This window comes from Balaenoptera physalus, assembly GCF_965194825.1.
Source record: "Balaenoptera physalus genome assembly, chromosome: 2".
Classification (NCBI taxonomy): domain Eukaryota; kingdom Metazoa; phylum Chordata; class Mammalia; order Artiodactyla; family Balaenopteridae; genus Balaenoptera; species Balaenoptera physalus.
In genome coordinates this window covers 107,841,755-107,867,963 of record NC_138883.1, presented here as the reverse complement: position 1 = coordinate 107,867,963, position 26,209 = coordinate 107,841,755, and the positions used below count along the sequence as shown (strand labels likewise).

Sequence of the window (26,209 nt, the reverse complement as noted above, 5' to 3'; positions counted from 1 at the left end):
CCTTAATTTCTCTGTCTGATTTTTCATCATTAGTGTACAGGAATGCAAGAGATTTCTGTGCGTTAATTTTGTATCCTTCTGCTTTACCAAATTCATTGATTAGCTCTAGTAGTGTTCCGGTAGCATCTTTAGGATTCTCTATGTATAGTATCCTGTCACCTGCAAACAGTGACAGCTTTACTTCTTCTTTTCCGATTTGTATTCCTTTTATTTCTTTTTCTTCTCTGATTGCTGTGGCTAAAACTTCCAAAACTATGTTGAATAATAGTGGTGAGAGTGGGCATCCTTGTCTTGTTCCTGATTTTAGAGGAAATGCTTTCAGATTTTCCACCACTGAGAATGATGTTGGCTGTGGGTTTGTCATATATGGCCTTTATTATGTTAAGGTAAGTTCCCTCTATGCCTACTTTCTGGAGAGGTTTTATCATAAATGGGTGTTGAATTAGATATACCATGTTCTTGGACTGGAAGAATCAACACTGTGAAAATGACTATACTACCCAAAGCAATCTACAGATTCAATGCAATCCCTATCAAACTACCTATGGCATTTTTCACAGAACTAGAACAAAAAATTTCACAATTTGTATGGAAACACAAAAGACCCTGAATAGCCAAAGCAATCTTGAGAAAGAAAAATGGAGCTGGAGGAATCAGGCTGCCTGACTTCAGACTAAACTACAAAGCTATAGTAATCAAGACAGTATGGTACTGGCACAAAAACAGAAATATAGATCAATGGAACAGGAGAGCCCAGAGATAAACCCACACACATATGATAACCTTATCTTTGATAAAGGAGGCAAGAATATACAATGGAGAAAAGACAGCCTCTTCAATAAGTGGTGCTGGGAAAACTGGACAGCTACATGTAAAAGAATGAAATTAGAACACTTCCTAACACCATACACAAAAATAAACTCAAAATGGATTAAAGACCTAAATGTAAGGCCAGACACTATAAAACTCTTAGAGGAAAACATAGGCAGAACACTCTATGACATAAATCACAGCAAGATCCTTTTTGACCCACCTCCTAGAGAAATGGAAATAAAACCAAAAATAAACAAATGGGACCTAATGAAACTTAAAAGCTTTTGCATAGCAAAGGAGACCATAAACAAGATGAAAAGACAACCCTCAGAATGGGAGAAAATATTTGCAAACGAAGCAACTGAAAAAGGATTAATCTCCAAAATATACAAGCAGCTCAAGCAACTCAATATCAAAAAAACAAACAACCCAATCCAAAACTGGGCAGAAGATCTAAATAGACATTTCCCCAAAGAAGATATACAGATGGCCAACAAACACATGAAAGGATGCGCAACATCCCTAATCATTAGAGAAATGCAAATCAAACTACAATGAGATATCACCTCACACCGGTCAGAACGGCCATCATCAAAAAATCTACAAACAATAATTGCTGGAGAGGGTGTGGAGAAAATGGAACCCTCTTGCACTGTTGGTGGGAATGTAAATTGATACAGCCACTATGGAGAACAGTATGGAAGTTCCTTAAAAAACTAAAAATAGAACTACCATATGACCCAGCAATCCCACTACTGGGCATATACCCTGCGAAAACCATAATTCAAAAAGAGTCATGTACCACAATGTTCATTGCAGCACTATTTACAATAGCTAGGACATGGAAGCAACCTAAGTGTCCATCCACAGATGAATGGATAAAGAAGGTGTAGTACATATATACAATGGAATATTACTCAGCCATAAAAAGAAACAAAATTGAGTTATTTGTAGTGAGGTGGATGAACCTAGAGTCTGTCATACAGAGTGAAGTAAGTCAGAAAGAGAAAAACAAATACCATATGCTAATACATATATATGGACTCTTAAAATAAAAAAAAGGTTCTGAAGAACCTAGGGGCAGGACAGGAATAAAGACGCAGACATACAGAATGGACTTGAGGACACGGGGAGGGGGAAGGGAGGGTAAGCTGGGACGAAGTGAGAGTAGCATTGACATATACACACTACCAAATGTAAAATAGCTAGCTAGTCGGAAGCAGCTGCATAGCACAGGGAGATCAGCTCAGTGCTTTGTGACCACCTAGAGGGGTGCGACAGGGAGGGTGGGAGGGAGATGCAAGAGGGAGGGGATATGGGGATATATGTATACGTATAGCTGATTCACTTTGTTATAAAGCAGAAACTAACACACCATTGTAAAGCAATTATACTCCAATACAGATGTTAAAAAAATAAATTAATTAAATAAAATGTGTGCTTGGGGTCCAGAATATCTCCATTGGCCGGGCCTGTCTGCCCAGTGTTCCTGGGGCAGGTCTGTGCCCTCCAACTGCTGCAGGAGCAGAATAATATTCTGAGAGCTCCAATGTGGAACCACCTGCAGTGAAATCGCCTCTCTGTGTTGGGTCAGAAAGTAGAAGAAGAAAAAACCCACTGTCAGGAGCACACGTCTGCATTTCTCGCTCAGGCCCTGGAAGCTGTATGGAGCTGGTGGGCTGCTGGGCTGGACCAGGTGTGGGGCATTGTCTGGCTAATGAAGTATTTAAGGGCTGCGTGCAGACCCTGCCCACTGGGGCCCAGCAGCCCACAGGGCACTCTCATTAAGCTGACCCTTGAGGAGCAGGAATTGGTGGCTACATTTTGGGCACAGGTGCAGCCAGAAAATCCCCTTTCCTTACAGGTGCTGGCCATTCCAGGTCAGTAAGGTCAGCTTATTACCCCTAAAAGAGAGGTCAGGGGAGGAGGTGCAGGCCATGCCTGCCTCCCCGCCCCTCCTTACTCCACCCACAGCACACATGTCTTTTGGTAGGCTCTGGGGTGGGGAGTGGGCACTAGCATCAGAGAGCTTGCGTCAGCAATGTGTCAAAAGAAGCAACCACAGCAGGGGAACAGGGTGTCTGGTTAACATTCCAACTCTTCCAGGAAGTCTTCCTTGACTTCTCCAGAGCAGATGGATTACTCCTTTTTGGAAACTCACACAGTATGGATAACTCGGACCATAAATGTACCCCTGGTTAGGAACACAGTCTGCCTGGCCCCAAATACCAGCTCTATGATTGACTAGATGAATGACTTTGGGCAAGTTACTTCTCTCTACTTCCTTCCTTTACTTTCAGTCTGAGAAAAGTGAAGATGCCCACTGCGTAAAGTCATTGTGGCAAGTACACTATTTAAGATACACAAAGTGCTTAGAACAAACCCTGGTGCAGAACAAGCCCTAGACAAGAGGCTGCTATTATAATCATATAACTTTTTTTTGTGGTAAAGTATGCATAATATAAAATTTACCATTTTAGCCATTTTTAAGTGTTCAGTTCAGTGGCATTCAGTACGTTCACGTTGTTGTGCAACCATTGCCACTGTCCACCTCCAGAATCTTTTCATCATCTCAAACTGAAACTCAGTTTCATTGAACAATAATTCTTCGCTCCACCCTCTCCCCAGCTCCTGGTAACCTCTATTCTCCTTTCTGTCTCCAATCATAACTTTTGATATAAATATCTTATTTTCTTTATTCAACAAATAGTTACTAAACACATACTTTGCACCTGGAACAACTGAAGTAGAATCTGGGAACACAGATCGACACAGTCTATGCCCTTGTGGAGCTTTTACTTTAGTAGATTGAGGTTGGTAATGAGCAAAAAAATACACAAGACAATCTCAGACAGAGATGCATGCTATTGTTGAAAAAAATTACCCAGAACTTGGAAATAGGCAAAAGAGAGTACAGTACATCCTTTCAAAGCCATACATGGGCTTTGTTTAACAATACTGCCCAAGATTATTTAATGCTCCAGAGGACACACCTATGTTTGACTTACCTATTTACCATTTGATCAGAACACAGACACCGGGAGTTACATGTTAACTTGTAGATTTCCAGCCAGTAGAAAAGATTATCCCAAAGATTACGGTCTTACTGTCCTGTAGAACAGTAACCATGCTTGTATCTAACCTAGAAACCTTATAGTATAAGAGAGCTTGGAAATGAACTCACATTTATATGTGCAATTAATCTATGACAAAGGAGGCAAGAATATACAATACAATCAGGAAAAGACAGCTTTTTCAATAAGTGGTGCTGGGAAAACTGGACAGCTACATGTAAAAGAATCAAACTGGACTACTTTCTCACTCTATATACAAAAATAAATTTAAAATGGATTAAAGACTTAAAAGGTAAGACCTGAAACCATAAAACTTCTAGAAGAAAATGTAGGCAGTATACTCTTTGACATTGGTCTTAGAAATATTTTTTTGGATCTGTCTCCTCAGGTAAGGGAAACAAAAGCAAAAATAAACAAATGGGACCACATCAAAAGCTTTTGCACAGCAAAGGAAACTATCAACAAAATGTAAAGGCTGCCTACTGAATAAGAGAAGAAATTTGCAAACAGTATATTAGATAAGGGGCTAATACACGAAATATATGAAGAACTCCTACAACTCAATATCAAAATAACCCCAAACAACCAAATTAAAAATTGGGCAGAGGATCTGAATGGACATTTTTCCAAAGAAGACATATAGATGGCCAACAGGCACATGAAAAGATGCTCAACATCACTAATCATCAGGCAAATGCAAATCAAAAACACAGTAAGATATCAAGTCACACCTGTCAGAATGGCTGTTATCAAAAAAACAACAAATAACAAGTGTTGGCAGGGATGTGGAGAAAAGGGAACCCTTGTGCACTGTTGGTGGGAATGTAAATTGGTGCAGCCACTATGGAAAGAGTATGGAAATTCCTCAAAAATTTAAAAATAGAACTACCATATGATCTGGAAATTCCATTCCTGGGTATTTATCTGAAGAAAACGAAAACACTAATTAGGAAAGATATATGTACCCCTATATTCACTGCAGCATTATTTACAATATCCAAGATGTAGAAGCAACCTAAGTGTCCATCCACAGATGAATGGATAAAGAAAATTGGTATATATATATACATATATATACATATATATATATGTATATATATATATATATATATACACAATGGAATATTACTCAACCACAAGAATGAAATCTTGCCATTTGCGACGATATGGATGGACCTAGAGAATATTATCCTAAGTGAAATAAGTCAGACAGAGAAAGACAAATATGGTATGATTTCACTTACATGTGGAATCTAAAAAACAAAACAAATGAACAAACATAACAAAACAGAGGGTCATAGATACAAAGAACAAATAGGTAGTTGCCAGAGGGGAAGGGGGTAGGGGGAGGAGAGAAATAGGCGAGGGAGATTTAGAGGTACAAACTTCCAGTTGCAAAATAAATGAGGCACAGGTATGAAATGTACAGTGGGGGGAATATAGTCAATAATTATGAATATCTTTTATGGTGACAGATGGTAACTAGACTTATCATAGTGATCATTTTGAAATGTATAGAAATACAGAATCACTATGTTGTATAACAGGAACTAACATAGTGTTGTAGGTCAATTATACTTCAAAAACAAACAAACTCATAGAAAAAGAGATCAGATCTGTGGTTACCAGAGGTGGGGGTGGGGGGATGGGGAACTGAATGAAGGTGATCAGAAGGTGTGTGGACAAAAAACTGCTGCCTGCCATCGCAGTAAAAGATGAGTGTTGCCCCCCCCATCAAACCATCAGCCACTGCGGCTAGCCCCGAGGGGAATGCAGGGTGGAGAAAAAGAGGCTACTGGCCCTAGAGAGTTAAGGTGCATATCAAGGAATAATTCCAATCAGCCCAGACTCTTGCATCTTGCCATACACAGAAAAGCACTAAAATCACTAACTTGAGATGTCTGTTTTTGTGACTAGCAGTAATCTTTCGATGTTCGACTACATGTTTTTTTCCCCCGGCAAAAAATGTTATACATCTTGTCTCCTCCCTCCTCTCTTCGGGACAGTTCCTCAGAGCTTTCTGAGAGGCTGTATCCCAGGCTATATAGGGCCAGGGGTCAAGCTTTCTACCTCACGGGATTCCTCTCTCCGCCTATGTTTAGTTCAGGGAGGCCAAGTGATACTGGTTCATCTTGCCTGGTTACCCCAAACTACTCCAAGCCTGAAGCCCACTGTTTCTTCCACCAGACCTTTGTCTCAGCCCTGGTTGTGAGACTTTGGGGATGGGGAAGGGGATGCCCTTGAGAAAGGCATGGAGAGGGAGGGGCCAGCACCGGGCTGGCTGGTAGGAACCCAAAAGGGGAGTGGCCAGTGCATCCCAGGAAGTTCCCCCAGGGCACAGAAGTTGGCCGCGGCCACCAGCGTGTTGGACTCAGGGGACTTGGTCATAGTCCTGCTGTAGGACCTCTCCGGTAAAATGCGAGTGATCCTTTCAGCTCTAAAACCCTCCAGGATTCCCTGAACACCCCCCAACACTGCCCTTCAAATCCCCCCTCTTGCACAGAAGTGAGTCCTCGCGACAGCGCTACTGAACAGCGCCCTCTAGTGGAACCTTGTGTTCCGGCCGTAACCCCTATGGGGGCAGGGATGACTGGGGCCGCCTAGGAGAGGGGGCTTTTCCGTAGAGACCCAGCCCACACTAGTCCTCGGAGCTCCTACTGTGTGCCAGGGCACGATCAGCAGCTGTTAGGTACTGGCAGCAATGCAAGAGCCCGGGCCACGCCTGTCTTGTTTACCATTGGGCCTCAGCACACCATATTGCCAGCACATACTAAATATTCCTTACATGCTTTTTAAATGAATGAATGAAGAAACAAATAAGATGCAGTGTCTGGACCTTAATGAAATCAGTGTGGGGACTGGTCTGTGTTACTTCAGAGTGCCTGCACGAGCAGAAGTTAATTTATGTCTTTTTAATTAAGCGCAAGCTAACAGGCAGCTGAGTATAGTGTTAAGCACTACAATTCAGGAGTCAGACTGCCTGGGTTCAATTCCTGGCGGTGCCACTTAACAACTCTGTGATCTCGGATAAATTACTTACCCCTCTTCTGTTAAGACAGGGATACCTCGTCGCACTGCCATGAGGTTAAAATAACTAAAATTTGTAAAGTACTCAAGAGAGTACCTTGCACATATTTTGCATTCTGTTACTATTTAAAACAAAACAAAAAAAAACACACAAAAAAACAAGGGAAACTTGCTAAACAAATGGAGTGATGTCCAACAGCTAAGTAATGATGTACTGAGCTGCCCATAACCAGAGGTATGGGAGGAGGCATTAGCTCTTTAAGATAATCAATAATAACTATTATCTGTTGAGCACTTAATATCATCCAGCACTATGCTAAGTACTTTGCACTTATTATCCTATTTTGTTTTTACGATAACTCTGTGAGGCAGGTATTATGGTCACCTCATCGTTTAACACAGGAAACAGAGGCTTTGTGACAAGTTGAGATTCCTCAGTGTGGAGCTGCTGATTCTGAGGTGAGTCATGCTCAGAATTCAGGGAACACCTGGACGCCCGAGGTCATGCGGGGCATGGGAACCATGAGGAAAAGGCAGGTGAGCAGTCTGTGGGCTGGAGGGAAGAGACTCCAGGACTGGCCAGAGCCCAGGGCTTGGTGATAAGAAGCCCTTTGTGTTGGGGCCCAAAGGCAGAGGAAGGGTGGTGGTGATGGGGAGGCTAAGGCAGCCTTGGTAGCAATCTATCAATCAGTCAACCAACCCACCAAGCCAGAGACACTCTTTATTTGGCAGTGAAGGGAAGGGAGGGGTTGGCAGGTGGCTCCAAAGGCCCCGGGTGCAAGACAGTGTCTCAGCCTGTGCAGGAAGCTCTCCAAAGCAGGGCAGTGTCCCTGCAGAGAAAGAGCTGGAAAATCCTGGAGGAGGGAACAGCGGGTAGATGGGATGAAAGACACCAGTGGTGGGGTGGGGTCGGCTCCTTGGAAAAGAGGAGACAGGCCTTTCACAGCAGTAGCAGGATGGAGGACGTGAAGGGAGAGACACATCTAGAGGCGAAGAAGAAAGTTTTGCTTTTACGATAAAAAAAGGGGGGTTTCAGCTTTGTCTTTATAATAGAAAAGCTGAGATCATCAAGTCAAGGGCATGAGGGACTGAGTTTGGAGGCTTGAAAAAGGCAGAGATGGTAATAAGCCTGAGTGGGGTGTCCTAGGAGAGCAAGAGAGGGAAAGAAATCTTGAGTCCCAGGAGGCCGAGCTGGGGAAGGAGGGCAGGAAATCAGGGATGCTCAGCAAGACAGTCATTAATATGTAGGGGAGGTGACTGCTAGCCCAATCTCCCTGCTACTCAGGCCCCTCATTTTCCCATGAGAACCCCAAGACTGGGGGCTATAGGAGCTGTCTTATCCACCTAAGAGTAATTCTTTCTCCTTGTCCAGCCATGAGAGCCACCACCCAAGAGCATGTTGAGCCCTCCCAATGGCCCCAAAGGGCTCCTTGGGCTTAAACATTTGGAATACTCTCTACCCATCTCAGATATCCCGTTCCTTCTCCACAATGACTCTCAGGAAGACATCGATGGCCAAAGAGGGGCATGGCTGCAACCTCCAGACTGCTTTCTTGGATCGATGGGACACCTTGCTTCTAAAGCATTCCCCAGTCTCACAGGCCTCTAAGCGGGCATCAGATGAACACTGTGACTTCATTTTCCAGGTGGGAGAGTGGACTGTATCAGGTTCTGCATCATTTGCTAGTGGCATCAGGCTGTCAGCAGTTGTCTTGATATTAAGGCAAGAAGTGTCTGGTGCTGTGGTCCGTACCTCCCTCCACCCCTTACCCTGCAGGACCACTCCCATCATTATCCTCACTGCGGGGTTCCAGGCGGGCAGGGATGGCAAACACTTGAAACACACATCTCAGCGTGCCCTAATCTGGCACTAGTGGCAGACAGCAATAATCTATCATGTCGTGTTCTCAACACGGTGCTTCAGGCAGCAGCACAAAACAAGTGCAGCTGGAACTCCAGGTGAATCCTTTTTGTTATCCTGTTTGCAGGATGGGTAGCTCCAGCACCCTTCCTTCTACGTCTGTGAAGCGGGGTGGCCACAGGTCAAGCTGTGAAGGCGTGAGGTGTGGCTTTGCCTCTCAGCCCCTCCTCTGCCGCCCCATCGCCAGAGCTGGGTTTTCTCCCGAAGGGCACTTGTGCTCCCACCCACTCTCCTCAGGGTCCTGAGGAGCTAAGCAGATAACGGGGTCATTGATGGGCCATGATGGGAGGAGCCATGGGTTCCAATCACAGCCGCACCCCCTCCACTGCCTTCATCTCTCTGAGGCTCTTCTATAAAGGAGACAAATTATACCCACCTGTGGATCCTCGGCCCCAAGACTGAGGATCAGAATGGAAGTGAGCCCCTGTATGTGTAAGATTTCTAAATTGAAACGATCTTTACCAACCTAAGAAAATCTTACTTTTAATCCCCAGCACCAACCCTCCCCCACATTTTAACGGGGCTATGGGGGCACAACTTTCTGGTCTGAAAGGAGTAATCTAATTGTGGAATTTTTAACTGGCATAGATATTTGGGGACAAGTTGTCCCTTGTGGCACCCTCAGATCCTACCTCATGCTGCAGCAGAACTCACACGTGTATGGTGCTTAACAGGTGATAAATAAATAGCTGATAAAGGGCCTGGCACTTTCGCTTTAAGAGCACTCTGTTGCTATTTTAGTGGCATCTGCATGGCTATACCAGCGAGGCTTTGTCACTTTCCTACCTGGTAGACACTGCAAACTCCTTGCTTTCCCTCCCTTTTTAATCAAGGGCTAATGATGGAGGGTAGCTTGCTGGGCAGGGAACCATGGTGGGTAAAAGGTCTGTCCAGGCTGAAAACACCTAAGTCTGGGATCATTTCGCCCATCTCTGCCGCCAGGGCAGGGATAGCACAGTCAAGCCAAGCCAAGCCAAGCCAAGCCAAGGGGAGGGTTATTTTTAATCCCAAAGATACAGCGTTTGAGAACAAACAGCCCCATCCCTGGAGCATCTGCCAAATGAGTGTGGGCCCGGAGGTGTCAGGCTGCGACTGCTTCCCGGCTCACCAGGCCCCTCCAGAAACCAGAGCTGGGCAGCAGTGCGTATTTTTAAACAAGCTGACTTGCTGTGGCCTTTGAGGGCCACCAGGTCCTTTGAGGACGCAGTGGGAGCCCCACACGCCGTTACCTTTAAATCCAGTCGGGCCCTAACCCGAGATGGTGCCTAGCGTCCCCCGCCGCCCGTGTTCACATTGCCTGGAGCTCCCAACCTCTCCACCTGCTGCCTCGTCCCCATCCCAGCCCCAAAGTGCTGAAGGCCACTTGAGAGTACCATTTTCCCTTCTTTTATATTTTTCTCTTCCCTTCCTTTACTCTCTGTAACACAAATAACTCATATTCATTGTAGAAAAATTAGAAAATTGAGATGAACAAAAAGAAAAGAAAAATCCCTATCATCCCCCTGACCCTATCTCACTGTGGGTGAGAACCAGCATTTGTTAATACTTGGTGGATATTTTCCCTGACTTTTTTCCATGAATATTTTTTACACATAAGGTATTTATATTTTCAAAACGTGACTCTCACTCAAGGCCTGGCACTGAGGAAACCAGGATGGCTCCTCATTCAGGAAGAATGCTGACATTCTCACCACTGAGGTCCACAGGCTCTGTGGCCGGCATTGTTAGGACGTCACAGAGAAATGTTTAGCCCTGTGCCTGTTTCCATACAAGAGGCTCTCCTCTCCATACTCATCTTTCCCAGCAGGAATCATTTTGCCCGTGTCAGGCTTTGTTTGTGTGGTTAAGAAGGCAGGCTCTGGAGTCAGGAAGCTTGAGTCTAAATCCTTGCTCTGCCTCTAAATAACTGTGTGAAGTTGGGCAAGTGGCTTCACTTCTTTGTGTTGGATTTCCTCATTTGTAAAACAGGGATGAAGAGAGGATACACATTACAGGTCTGGTGTGAGAATTCAGTGAGCTAATACAGGTAGAGCGGCAAGAAGGGAGGCTGGCACATAGTAAGTGCTCAATAAACATTAGTTCTTATTCTACTATAATGGTTGTTTTTTCAATTCTGGGGGAGTACCTCCTTTGTTTCAGGCACTAGCCAAGCTTCCTGTATGATTTTGGGCAAGTTAATTCACTGATGTCTTTCTTACTTCATTCAGATAAGGGCTCAAGGCAGCTGGGGAATGAGATGGGGAGTAATTTGGGGTGCTTGGCTACCAGGAGGTTTAACACATTTGCATTACGGGGTCACTGGAGCTCATTAACATATTGGAAAAATGTTAAAAGCTATGTTGTTTTCATTGGAGCTCTCACATACCCACTACTCCAGTTGTTGAAGGCTGATCATGAGTACATGGGGGTTCACCATGGTATTTGTGCCACTTTTATGTCTGTTTGAAAACTTCCATAATAAAAAGTTAATATGTATGTATATGTATACATGTATGTATGTATGTATATAATATATACATCCTGAAAAATCTACATCACTCTATTTACTTTCATACTTTTTCTGTATTGTTTTAATATACGTTTTAAAAATGTTTAAGGATCTTTTTTGTTAATCAAGACCATTAAAACCATTAAAAATGCTTCCCCCTTGAGACACACTGGTGTTGACAGAAGCCACGGCTGGTCCATAACAGGGTCTTGACTCTAGGCTGGTCATACTCCACTGCACTGATGACGTGCAGAATTCCCAGCTGACAGGTGATGGGGACAAAGGGCAGACACGCTCTGGCACCTGGTGCCAGGCTGCCCCCCTTCCTTTACCTTCCCTCCCAGTACTGGCTTCCAGCCCTTATTTTGGGTCACACTTGTCATATCTTTATCAATGCCGAGTACTTGGTGTGCTCAATTAAAACTCTGAGAACAGGGCTTCCCTGGTGGCGCAGTGGGTAAGAATCCACCTGCCAATGCAGGAGACACGGGTTCGAGCCCTGGTCTGGGAAGATCCCACATGCCACGGAGCAACTAAGCCCTTGTGCCACAACTACTGAGCCTGCGCTCTAAAGTCCATGAGGCACAACTACTGAGCCCACGTGCCACAACTACTGAAGCCCACACGCCTAGAGCCCGTGCTCCACAACAAGAGAAGCCACCGCAATGAGAAGCCCACGCACTGCAACGACGAGTAGCCTCTGCTCGCCTCAACCAGAGAAAGCCCGCGCAGCAATGAGGAACCAATGCAGCCAAAAATAAATAAATAAAATAAATAAATTAAAACAACAACAACAAAGAAAAAAACTCTGAGAACAGAGGAATTGGAGGCTAGAGACACCCATCAGGATCAATCATAGAACTTTCCACCTCAAGGTTAAGGGTCCCTGACGTCCGTCCCCTCCCTCGTCCAGGCCAGTCAGCAGGCTGCTCACCACCTCTTTCTCCCTGCTTTTGGCACCCCTCCAGACTTTTGACAAAAACACAAATGTCACACCCTCTGTTGCTACAGAGGACCAAGCTCACCTTGCTTTTGTGATCATCCAGATGCTTCTGTGATCATCCAGGTGCTTTGGCTGCTTTTGTTGCTACCACCATTGTTATTGTGAATAATTAAAGCTTCCAATTACTGGTTGATTATTGGGCATCCAACATTGTTCATCCATGGGCATGGCCTCATTTAATCCACACAACAGCCAATAAGGTAAATACTATCATGCCATTTTTAAGATGAAGACGTTGAAAGGCTGAGTCATCAAGGTCACAGACCTAATAAATGGAAAATGAAATCACAGGCTGATTCCAAAGCTCAGGCTCTTAACACTATGCTAATTAGAGACTATTTTCCATCCCCAGAAAGAGGAGAGGGGTGTAAAAGAATGGCTAACTTTCACTAGGCCTACAGTTTTGTTGTTGTTTTGTGTGTATCATAAATAGAGACCACCATAAAGTGGATCCCCTTGCTGTCTGGGCCATCCGTCTTCCATAAGCGGGCCCTCAAGGCGCGCGCTTGCTTGCGTGCGTGTGTGAGCGTGTGCCTACGCGCACTTCTAAATGTAGAAGGGCAATCCACAGGTAGAGTGCTGTCAGGTAAGACTCTGCCTTCAGCACGCACGGCTCCTGCCTCAGCTCTGACACTCATCAGCCCGTTCTCTTGAGCAACCCCCTTCCCCTCTCTGGGCGTCAGTTTCCTCACCTGTGAAATAGGGATAACAAACCCTAGGTTACAGTCACCAAGCACATTCAATGAGTTCCCAAGTGGCATGTGCCCAGCAGAGTGCCTAACAAAAGCAGAGCTCGAAAATAACGGTGCCCCTTCCGGCATTCCGCAGCACCGGTAGCAGCGTTCCTCAGGTGCGCGGGGAACTGGAGAGAAAGGGGCGTGGGGGCGGGGCCTGGCGTCAGCGCGTGCGCACACCATGGGGGGGGCGGGGCGCCGCAAAGCTCAGCCCTCCGTCTGGAAATTAACCCGTTGTTCTGAGGGCTTTGGCGTAAAGTTTGCCCTCCCCGCCTCGGTTTCCCCATCCCCTTGCCCAGGGTGCTGGCCGGCTCACCCCACACTCTCCACTCTGCTCTTTCTTGTCCCCACCGCTCTCAGCTAAAAAGAAGATCCTGTTCCTTGCCCGCAACACAGGCCAGAGCCACGTGTGCTGGGCTACAGGTGGTCTGCGAGACCCTGGCGGGCTTCTGGTCCAAGAAATCTGGACACCTGTGCTGTGAACCACCTTCTCTTAGGAAACCTAGAATCAAGGGCCTTCCTGACCCCCTCTTCCTGCCAAGGACGCACACGCACGCGCGCACACACACACACACACACACACGCAGAGACAAACACGCAGACTCAAACACAGACACACACAGATGCACAGACTCAGGCACTGGCTCGCTCCCAACCCCCAGGCCCAACCTAATGCCTGTCAGTCCCACCCCTGCAGCTCTGTCTAATAAGGGTAGGTGAGAAAGGATCGTGAGATTCCGGAGAGATTCCCGGCGCGCTCCTTCTACGGCCTTTCAGTCGAACGTTCAGCTCTGGGCAAGCGTCCGGGGCCGGGGGCCCCAAGGCTGAGTCATGGGTTCCTCGGCCCCAAGTCTCATTTCTAGCCCAGTCCAGATCCCGGGCCTTTCAAAAAACTCACAGGTCGTCCCTCTGAGTCAGCAAAGGTTCCCACAGAAACTCCATTTGGTGTGGATTTAATCACAGGGTGTTTTTAAAGCCTCATCTGGAGGTAATTTGGAATTTAAATGACCAGGATGAGGATATTTTTACCAGAAGAAGGGCTTGGAATAGTTATATCCTGTCAGTTATTGATCAACCATTTCCAAAAGATTAAAAAAATAGTAAGACCTGTTTTACCAAATATGTTAGAAAAATTCCCTCAGGATTTGGTCATTATTAGCGTAACTGATATAAATTATTCCACAACACTTAGGAATGTGTTCCATGACACATTTCACGAATTTTCTAAATCAAATTAAATCATACTTAGACCCCCACCTACCAGGACCTCAGATAATTCAATCCCACTTTTCAGGGCCCTTCACTCTCCTTCCATGCAGAACTCCGAGTACTTCAGGATTCCCGAAACTTGGCGAAGGGCACCAGGTCTGTGATGGTCACTGCTGAGTTGCCTATGGTCCAAGCCCTAGTAGATCAGTTAGAGGCTGCTGTTGCTGCCCACAGCAACGTCTCCAAACCAAGGGCCCCCAGACATCTCTTCCCCCTTCTTAGGCCCTCCCCAAAGGCCCTGCCACCTCCAGAGTGCCTGGTGGAGGCCCAGCACTCAAGGGTCCTGCCAGCCCTTAATGACCTCTGGGCCCCAGGCCCCCTCCCCAGCCCTCTCCATCTCTAACAAGTAGTGTGAAGTCTCCAGACCCTTAGAAAATCTAAGGCCTTTGACTTTTCCATGGGGCAAGAGAAGCCCAGCCCTCCAAAACACAGGGGCCTCTGGAGAGGAAGAGGGGAAAATACCTCACATTCTTTTCCAGTGAGCCTGCAGAAGAAAAACAGACATGGTTAATTTCTCAATCACAGTAGTCCCTGACTTAGGCAATAACTACCTGATTTACCTAGTAATCCACACTCTGTGGGGAGTAGATAGAGCTGTGGGCCCAAAACAGAAACAAAAACAAAAACCCTTCTTTAATAAAGATTATGAAATCTCTTTGCTTCTGTAATTTTCAGGGTCTCTCTAGAATACTCCTGTTTGGACAGAGATGGGGTCAAACCACACAGATACCATCTAGTAGCTTGGTGTCCGGTAGCTTGCTCTTCTTCATGGAAGAACTGTACCCCATATGAGGAATGATGAGGTTGAGATAAGAGGTGCCACTGAAATTCAAGTAAACATGGGCTAGCTTCCACTTGCACCCAACACCACAAAACGCAGTAGAGCTTGTGGTTAAGAGGAATGGCTGTGGAATCAAACAGACCAGAGTATGAGTTCTGGCTCCATCCCTTTTTGGCTGTGTGACTTCAGGCAAGTTACTTCACCTCTCTGAGACTCAATTTCTCTAAAATGGAGGTGATAAAGTGCCTCATAGGATTATGTGAAAGTTAAATGACAGACAGCCAAGACAGTGATGTAAGTTCATGCTGGGAGGAATACCCTCTGCTTCAAACACATAACAATGATATATGATATATAAAGAGAAAATTAAAATGATACAGCCACATTCAAAAAACAATATTAACATCTCTATAGACAAGGCTGCATTCTATATACCTCCTCTGAGGGTCCGTAGTGGGTCCCTTTGCTCATGGTGGTGATCAGCTTTCCATTCAGCCCCCTCCTCTGCTCTTCCTTGAATCATTTCCTAAAATAAGCTGCCAACAAGCCCTTGTCTCAGACTCTGCTTTGTGGGGGGAGTCTAGGCTAGCTGGAAAGGAAAATAACAATGAAGCAAAGAAAAGGGGTGGTAAATAGAAAACTAAATATGGCAGAAATAAGTTAAAATATATTAGTCATTATAATAAATGTAAACAGATAACCTATTAAAAGATAGACTTGCAGATTAGATAAAAAATGAACAAAGTTTATAAGAAGTATACCTAAAGCAAAACCACAAAGAAAGATTGAAAATAAAAAGTTAGAAAAAGATATACCCATCCAATGCAAACCAAAAATAAACGTGTGGTTATGGATTGAGTTGTGTCCCCCAAAACAATATGTTGAAGTTCTAACCCCCAGCCCCTCAGAATGTGACCTTATTTGGAAACAGTCATTGCAGATGTAATTAGTTAAGATGAGGTCATACTGGAGTAGGATGGATCCTTAATCCAATATGATTGGTGTCCTTATGAGAAAAGAGACACACAGACACATAGAAAGATGGCCATGTGGTTGTGGAGACCCAGATTGGAGTTTTGCTGCCACAAGCCAAGGAATACCAAGGGTTACCTGAAGCTGGAAGAGGCAAGGAGGGATCCTCTCCTACAGGATTAGGAGGGAGCACAGCCCTACTAATACCTTGTTACTGACATTTAGCCTCCAGAAACATGAGAAAATAAATTTCTGTGGTTTGAGTCACCCAGTTTGTGGTAATTTGTTATGGCAGCCATGGGAAACTAATACATATGCCTAGCAATATTTCTATCAGACCAAAAAAAATTTAAGCCTAAAGTATACATCATATAAGCAACATCCCATCAAGAATATATAATGAGGGGCTTCCATGTGGCGCAGTGGTTAAGAATCCTCCTGCCAATGCAGGGAACACGGGTTCGAGCCGTGGTCCAGGAAGATCCCACATGCCATGGAGCAACTAAGCCCATGTGCCACAACTACTGAGCCTGCGCTCTAGAGCCCGCGAGCCACAACTACTGAGTCCGCCTGCCACAACTACTGAAGCCTGCATGCCTAGAGCCGGTGCTCCACAACAAGAGAAGCCACCACAATGAGAAGCCTGTGCACCGCAACAAAGAGTAGCCCCCACTTGCCACAACTAGAGAAAGCCTGCGTGCAGCAACGAAGACCCAGCGCAGCCAAAAAAATAAAGAACATACAATGATTATGAATTTGTATGCACTTATCATGACTAAATTATAAAGAGAAGTTGATTAATTCATATTCTCAGTAGAATATTTTCAATATACTTTTATCAGGATCTGATGGATCAAGTAGATAAAAAAGGATAAAAGATATGTAAGATATGAAGAGCTAATTTAGTTAACCTGATCCAGTATAGATGTGTAGAAGCCTGCATCTGAAAAAAGAATATATATCCTTTTCAAGCACATATTGATCATTTTAGCAAAGAAAGTCTCAACAAATTTTAAATAGCTTGTAGTAAACAAATCATAATTTCTATCCATAATACCATAAATTAGAAATAAAAATACCCCTAAATATATTGTGGATTAAAGATAAAGTCTTAATAAAAATTACAAAATATTTAGACTTGAAAAACTATGAAAAAATACATAACAAAACTTGTGGGATGCAGATAAAGCAGTACCTAGAGATAAATTTATAGCTTTGAAGTACCCTTTGGGAAGACAAGATAGAACATAAATGAATTAAAATTTTAATACGAGAAGCTAGAAAAAGAAAATGAATGAGATATTGCATTTAAAGTCCTTTGCATAATGCTTGCCACATAATAAGTACTCAATAGAAGGAAGTATTTAATAAATGGAAATTGTAGTTGCTGTTATTCTATCAATAACTTCCAATTAAAAGAGCTTTTCTTTACAGGATTAAGTAAAACTTTCACAAGCAACTTGTGATTTATAATAAGTATATATTTGATCAACATCCCTCTTCCTGGCACGGAGCTCCCTTGGAATTTCCTGTAATGAGAGCAGTACAAGTGTCTTGAATGAGGTGACTTTTGGGAAGCACATAGGTCACCTAAGGATGGGGACTTGTCACCAGAGGAATCAAGTGTGTGATTACAGAGTTAGAACTTTAGCCCTCTGGGGAAGGGAGAGCAGCTGAAGATTGAGTTCAATCACCAAAGGCCAATAATTCAATCTATCATGCCCATGTAATGAAGCTTCCATAAAAACCCAAAAAGATGGGGTTTAGAGAGCTTCCAGGTTGGTGAACATGCGGAGGTACAGGGAGAGTGGCAAGCTTGGGGAGGGCATGGAAGCTCTGAGCCCTTTCCCACATACCCTGCCCTATGCTCCTCTTTCACCCAGCTGTTCCTGAAGTATATCCTCTTATAATAAACTGGTAATCTAGTAAGTTAATGTTTCTCTGAGTTCTGTGAGCCATTCTAGCAAATTGATTGAATCCAAGGATGGAGTCATTGGACTCTCCAATGTACAGCCTTTTGGTCAGAAGCACAGGTGACAACCTAGATGTGCAATTGACATCTGAAGTGGTGGTGGTGGGGAAACAGTCTTGTAGGACTAAGACCTTAACAAGGGTAATCTGATGTTATCTCCAGGTAGAAAGTGTCAGAATTGAGTTGAATTGTAGGACACCCAGCTGGTGTTGGGGAATTGTTTGATGTGGGAAAAGAAAACACACATTGGAACTGGTGTCAGAATCTTACAACTATGGCACACCAAACAGAGATATCTCTGTGCCTGGAATTTCAGAAATTAAATTTTATACAGTTTCGCATAGTCCAAAAATATTCCAGAAAGGGAAATTCTCTGGCCAGGGTTGGTCTCCTCTGCCTCTATTAAATATAACTCATTCTTTAGCCACTGAATGGACTAGAGCCTGAACTTAGCAGTGACAGGATATGCATCAGTCAGGAAGCCAGGCCCCTGATGGAGCTGCCCTCTGAAGGACCTTAATAGCATCCAGGGAGTTCCACCATCAATCCTCCGCTTGGAAAGAAACAAGGACTTAAATAATTAGAGAGAAAACTAATCTGGAGGTGGAGTCAAGATGGCGGTGTGGGAAGACTCTGAGTTAGCATCTCCCTGCCACTGGCAGGGGACTCTGACACCCAAGGAGACAGGAGGAACCCCGAAGTGAACTGGTAGGATGTAGGGGGACTGAGGAGGGAGGAGAAGTGGAGACCAGACAGGATCAGTGCCCCTGAGGCCAGGGAGATCAGGAGAGGCAGGCGGGAGGAGCCCTCAGGGAGGAACGGGAGAGGAGCGGAGGGTGATTGCCTGGCCCATTCCTGCATGAGGAGCCTGCTGAGCTCCCAGGCTGATCCCCTGACCTCCAAACCCCTTCCAGGCCGCATGGGTCCTTGGGGGCATAGGAAGGAGGCCAAGGGGAGAACAGGAGAGGCAGGTGGGGCAGGCCCTCCAGGAGGAGCAGAAGAGGAGCAGAGGTCTATTGCCCCGCCCACTCCAGCCCAGGAAGCCTGCTGGGCTCCCAGGTGAGGTCCCCTGCCCTCTGAGACCAGGGGTGGGGGGCACGCCTGGGCCCCTTCTGTTCCTTGAGCCTAAGCCCCACCCTGCACAGCCCCCAGGGCCTTTTCCAGCCCTGTGGGTCCTGAGCATTGGCTCTGCCCACTGCCCAAACCTCACCCTTGCTTAGGCCCCGCTCTCCACCGCCAAGGCCTTCCACCACCACCCCCCGCCCCACTGCTTTTATTTTTTTCCCTCCTCCTCTTTTTTACTACTGTGGTACTGATGTACCTTCCAGTTGTTGATTCATCTGTATTTTTATTTTTATATTCTTCCTAACATATCTGTTAGTTTCCTAGTCTAATTTTATTGTTTACTTTGTTCTTTTTTTTTTTTGCAGCCCCAGGCAGCTTGTGGGATCTTGGTTCATGAGCCCGGGGTAAGGTCAAAGCTCCTGTGGTGGGAGCTCCGAGTCCAAACCACAGGACTAACAGAGAACCTCAGACCCCAGGGAATATTCATCAGAGAGAGGTCTCATGGAGTTCCTCATCTCAGCACCAAGACCCAGCTCTACCCAATAGCCTACAAACTCCAGTGTTGGAAGCCTCAGGCCAAACAACCAGTAAGATAGGAACACAATCCCATTCATAAAAAACAAAAAATAAAACGAGATGGCAAAAAAATATGTCACAGATGAAGGAGCAAGGTAAAAACCTACAAGACCAAATAAATGAAGAGGAAATAGGCAATCTACCTGAAAAAGAATTCAGAGTAATGATAGTAAAGATGATCCAGAATCTCGGAAATAGAATGGAGGCATGGACTGAGAAAATACAAGAAATGTTTAACAAAGATATAGAAGAACTAAAGAACAAACAGAGATGAACAACACAATAACTAAAATGAAAAATACACTAGAAGGAATCAATAACAAAATAACCGAGGCAGAAAAACGCATAAGTGAGCTAGAAGACAAAAAGGTGGAAATAACTGCCAAGGAGCAGAATAAAGAAAAAAGAATGAAAAGAATTGAAGACAATCTCAGAGACCTCTGGGACAACACTAAACGCACCAACATTAGAATTATAGGAGTCCCAGAAGAAGAGAAAAAGAAAGGGTCTGAGAAAATATTTGAAAAGATTATAGTTGAAAACTTCCTTGACATGGGAAAGGAAATAGTCACCCAAGTCCAGGAAGCACAGAGTCCCATACAGGATAAACCCTAGGAAAAACACACCAAGGCACACAGTAATCAAACTAACAAAAATTAAATTCAAAGAAAAAATATTAAAAGCAGCAAGGGAAAAACAAAAAATAACATACAAAGGAATCCCCATAAGGTTATCAACTGATTTTTCAGTGGAAACTCTGCAGAGCAGAAGGAAGTGGCAGGATATACTTTCTCTTTCAACCAGAAAGAGAAAGGGAAAAACCTACAACCAAGATCACTCTACCCAGAAAGGATCTCATTCAGATTCAATGGAGAAGTCAAAAGCTTTTCAGACAAGCAAAAGCTAAGAGAATTCAGCACCACAAAACCAGCTTTACAACAAATGCTGAAGAAACTTCTCTAAGTGGGAAACACAAGAGAAGAAAAGATCCACAAAAACAAACCCAAAACAATTAAGAAAATGGTAATAGGAACATACTTATCGATAATAACCTTGAGTGTAAATGGATTAAAGGCCCCAACCAAAAGACGCAGACTGGCTGAATGGATACAAAAACAAGACCCATATATATGCTGTCTACAAGAGACCCACTTCAGACCTAGGGACATATACAGACTGAAAGTGTAGGGATGGAAAAAGATATTCCATGCAAACGGAAATCAAAAGAAAGTTGGAGTAGCAATACTCATATCAGATAAAATAGACTTTAAAATAAAGAATGTTACAAGAGATAAGGAGGGACACTACATAATGATCAAAGGATCAATCCAAGAAGAAGATATAACAACCATAAATGTTTATGCACCCAATATAGAAGCAGCTCAATACATAAGGCAAATGATAACAACCATGAAAGGAGAAACCGACAGTAACACAATAATAGTAGGGGACTTTAACACTTACACTTTAACCCCACTTACACCAATGGACTTTAACACTTAACACTTTAACCCCACTTACACCAATGGACAGATCATCCAAACAGAAAATAAATAAGGAAACACAAGCTTTAAATGACACAATAGTCCAGAGAGATCTCATTGATATTTACAGAACATTCCACCCAAAAGTGGCAGAATACACTTTCTTCTCAAGTGCACATGGAACATTCTCCAGGATAGATCACATCATGGGTCACAAATCAAGCCTCGGAAAATTTAAGAAAATTGAAATCATATCAAGCATCTTTTCTGACCACAACACTATGAGATTGGAAATCAATTACAGGAAAAAACCTGTAAAAAACACAAATACATGGAGGCTAAACAGTGTGCTACTAAATAACCAAGAGATCGCTGAAGAAATCAAAGAGGAAATCAAAAAATACCTAGAAACAAATGACAATGAAAACACGATGACCCAAAACCTATGGGATGCAGCAAAACCACTTCTAAGAGGGAAGTTTATAGCAATAAAATCTCATCTCAAGACACAAGAAAAATCTCAAATAAACAATCTAACCCCACACTTAAAACAACTAGAGAAAGAAGAACAAAGAAAAGCCAAAGTCAGTAGAAGGCAAGAAATCATAAAGATCAGAGCAGAAATAAATGAAACAGAAATGAAGAAAACAATAGCAAAGATCAATAAAACTAAAAGCTGGTTCTTTGAGAAGATAAACAAAATTGATAAACCCTTAGCCAGACTCATCAAGAAAAAAAGGGAGAGGATGCAAATCAGTAAAATAGAAATGAAAAAGGAGAAATCACAACTGACACAGCAGAAATACAAAGGATTATAAGAGACTACTACAAACAACTATATGCCAATAAAATGGACAACCACGAAGAAATGGACAAATTCTTGGAAAGGTACAATTTTCCAAGACTGAACCAGGAAGAATTAGAAAATATAAACAGACCTATCACAAGTAATGAAATTGAAACCGTAATTAAAAATCTTCCAACAAACAAAAGTCCAGGACCAAATGGCTTCAAAGGCAAATTCTATCAAACATTTAGAGAAGAGCTAACACCCATCTTTCTCAAACTCTTCCAAAATATTGCAGAGGGAGAAACACTCCCAAATTCATTCTATGAAGCCACCATCACCCTGATACCAAAACCAGAAAAAGATATCGCAAAAAAAGAAAATTATAGACCAATATCACTGATAAACATAGGTGCAAAAATCCTGAACAAAATACTAGCAAACAGAATCCAACAGCACATTAAAAGGATCATACACCATGATTAAATGGGATTTATCCCAGGGATGCAAAGATTCTTCAATATATACAAATCAATGTGATACACCACATTAACAAAGTAAGGAATAAAAACCATATGCTCATCTCAATAGATGCAGAAAAAGCTTTTGACAAAATTCAACACCGATTTATGATAAAAAAACTCTCCAGAAAATGGGCATAGAGGGAACCTACCTCAACATAATAAAGGCCATGTATGACAAACACACAGCAGGCATCATTCTCAATGGTGAAAAACTGAAAGCATTTCCACTAAGATCAGGAACAAGACAAGGACGTCCACTCTTGCCTCTCTTATTCAACATAGTTTTGGAAGTCCTAGCCACAGCAATCAGAGAAGAAAAAGAAAGAAGAGTAATACAAATTGGAAAAGAAGTAGTAAAACGGTCACTGTTTGCTGATGACGTGATACTATACATAGAAAATCCTAAAGATGCCACCAGAAAACTACTAGAACTAATCAATGAATTTAGTAAGGTTGCAGGATACAAAATTAGTGCACAGAAATCTCTGGCATTCCTATACACCAACAACGAAAAATCAGAAAGAGAAATTAAGGAAACACTTCCATTTACCATTGCAACAAAAAGAATAAAATACCTAGGAATAAACCTGCCTAAGGAGGCGAAAAACTTGTACTCAAAAAACTATAAAACACTGATGAAAGAAATCAAAGATGACATAAATGGAGAAATATACCATGTTCTTGGATTGGAAGACTCAGTATTGTGAAAATGACTATACTACCCAAAGCAATCTACAGATTCAATGCAATCCTTATCAAACGACCAATGGCATTCTTCACAGAATTACAACAAAAAATTTCACAATTTGTATGGAAACACAAAAGACCCTGAATAGCCAAAGCAATCTTGAGAAAAAAAACGAGTTGGAGGAATCAGGCTCCCTGACTTCAAACTATACCACAAAGCTACAGTAATCAAGACAGTATGGTACTGGCACAAAAACAGAAATATAGATCAATGGTACAGTATAGAAAGCTGAGAGATAAACCCACGCACATGTGGTCACCTAATTTATGACAAAGGAGGCAAGAACATACAATGGAGAAAAGACAGCCTCTTTGATAAGTGGTGCTGTGAAAACTGGACAGCTACATGTAAAAGAATGAAATTAGAACACTACCTAATACCACACACAAAAATAAACTCCAAATGGATTAAAGACTTAAATGTAAAACCAGACACTATAACACTCTTAGAAGAAAACATAGGAAAAACACTCTTTGACATAAACCACAGCAAGATCCTTTTTGACGCATCTCCTAGAGTAATGGAAATAAAAACAAAAATAAACAAATGGAACCTAATTAAACTTAAAAGTTTTTGCACAGCAAAGGAAACCATAAACAAGATGAAAAGACACCCTCAGAACGGCAGAAAATATTTGCAAATGAAACAACAGACAAAGGATTAGTTTCCAAAATATACAAACAACTCATGGCGCTCAATACCAAAAAAACAAACAATCCAGTTAAAAAATGGGCAAAAGACCTAAATAGACATTTCACCAAGAAAGACATACAGATGGCCAAGAGGCACATGAAAAGATGCTCAACATCACTAATTATTAGAGAAATGCAAATCAGAACTATAGTGAGGTATCACCTCACGCTGGTCAGAATGGCCATTATCAAAAAATCTAGAAACAATAAATGCTGGAGAGGGTGTGGAGAAAGGGAACCCTCCTGCACTGTTGGTGGGAATGTAAATTGATACAACCACTATGGAAAACAGTATGGAGGATCCTTATAAAACTAAAAATAGAACTACCATATGACCCAGCAATCCCACTACTGGGCATATACCCTGAGAAAACCATAATTCAAAAAGTCATGTACCACAATGTTCATTGCAGCACTATTTACAATAGCCAAGACATGGAACCAACCTAAGCCTCTATCGACAGATGGCTGGATAAAGAAGGTGTGGCACATATATACAATGGAATATTACTCAGCCATAAAAAGAAATATGAATTTTCTTTTTTTGTACATTTATTTTTAAATTTTTTTTAATTGTTGCCCTGTAGAGCAACAGCAGAGCTGATTTCCTCTGTTCAGCACAGCAGAGAACCGTCACTAAAACCACCAGCTGGAAAAGTGCACGATGCCACAGGGAGCATGTGGTTTCCCTCCTCATTCTGGGGGTCCCCAGGCACCAAGGAAGGCAAGGAAGGGGGATCCCAAACATCACTCTCCTTTGCAACCTGGGAGACAGTCAGGGAATAATTGGCTGTCTGCAAAGGGCCTCATCAGGGCCTCCAGGAGCCGACTTCCCACCCCTCATCCCCTCCCAGCTGCCAACTCTGTCTGAACTGTAGACAGAGCAGCCAGTTGTAACTGAAATGAGAGGGTATAGAATATCTGAGGTTGTTTCCAATTAGTTTTTCAAGCAGTCCTACAGAGGCAGTCGGGTTTTAAAGTGCTACTTTGTACATTAGGTAATCATCACTTTCAGCCTCTCTGAGCAGAATCACAGCATCTTCTCTTGGGTCCCCTGGGAAGGAATTCAGAAGTCCCCATTTTGGGGTAATCCAGAACCATTATCCTTCCCTGTCAATGTTGCTGATAAAAGTTGTACATCATTAGATCTTGGGGTAACTGAATGTGGCAGCAGACTCTTATGGCGTTTACACTAAAAAAAAGTTATAAAGTCATGAGAATGTCAGAGTAAATTGTTCCTAGTGAAATGCCTTCCCTGTACCAGCTCCATCTCCCGTAACGCTTTTCCACATAGAGGTTTGTGCAAAAGCTTGGCAAGGCAGTAAATGACCTCAGTTTGTTTCAATGGGAGGAAGGTAGTTTCAGCTGAATTCATAAGCAATCACAGGGAAATCAGGGAGGCCCACTGGAAAACTGCCCTGATGAGCAGGAGTGAACCATCATGATCTAAACCCATTAGTATTAATGCAGAAAACGTATCACAGACTCCCCTTCCCTCAGTAGTTCATGAAACTCAGACACACATAAGTGGAAGACTTCAGCATTACTGCAAACCCTGGGCACACCTCTGGAAACTGTAGATAAAGAACCCCTCCACCAGAAGCTCAGAAAACCAGAATAGGATGGAGTTTTGGAAATGAGAACAATGCCCTCGGGTTCCGGGCCGCCTCCAAGCCTCACCTCTTGCTGTTCCTACCTTCTAGGACACTATCCTTCCCCTCTTCCCACTTGGCCAGCACCTAGTCATTCTCAAGGACCAGCTCAAGTCCTGAGAATTAATCTTGGGATCAGTCTTGGAAGGACCTGAAGCGTCACCTAGTTCTATATTCTACTCCCTTCTGCAATTGAGAGCAAGAGTTTGAACATCATTGGTGACTGGAGACTCACTGCCTCCTGAGATAACCCATTCTAGCTCCAGATAGCTTTATTTTACTAATATGTACTATTTATTGTGTATTAACTTATGCCTGACAACTGTCACATAATGTAATTCTTGTAACAACCTTAGGAGGGCTGTATCTTCGTTATCTTACCCCGTTGTACAGACTTGAAGATCAAGTCAGAGGGAGGCCAATGACCTGGTCACAGGCTGAGGAAGCGGCAGAGCCAGGGTGTCTAACTCCAGAGACAGTGCCCTTTGCCACCGCACTGCACCCTCGAGGACCTCCTGACATACAGAATTTCTCACCATGCCATGGTTTCACTCAAGGTAGAGTGGTAGGGTTGTACACAGTTGTCAAATTTCCTCCAAGAATTCTCAGTGCTTAGGTCTGTTCTAT

General features: G+C 43.4%; 1 long non-coding RNA gene across 1 annotated transcript in view; it reads right to left on the bottom strand.

Moving 5' to 3' along the window:
- The window catches only part of LOC309654333, a 96,843-nt gene that overhangs the window by 52,505 nt on the left and 18,129 nt on the right, over positions 1–26,209 (bottom strand). Inside the window, exons 1-2 of the long non-coding RNA XR_014260159.1 lie at positions 14,322–26,209; positions 12,349–12,591 (exon numbers count right to left, since the gene is read on the bottom strand). The exon at positions 14,322–26,209 is cut by the window's right edge and continues 18,129 nt beyond it. This is a non-coding gene — a long non-coding RNA (uncharacterized lncRNA). The remainder of the gene's footprint in view (positions 1–12,348; positions 12,592–14,321) is intronic.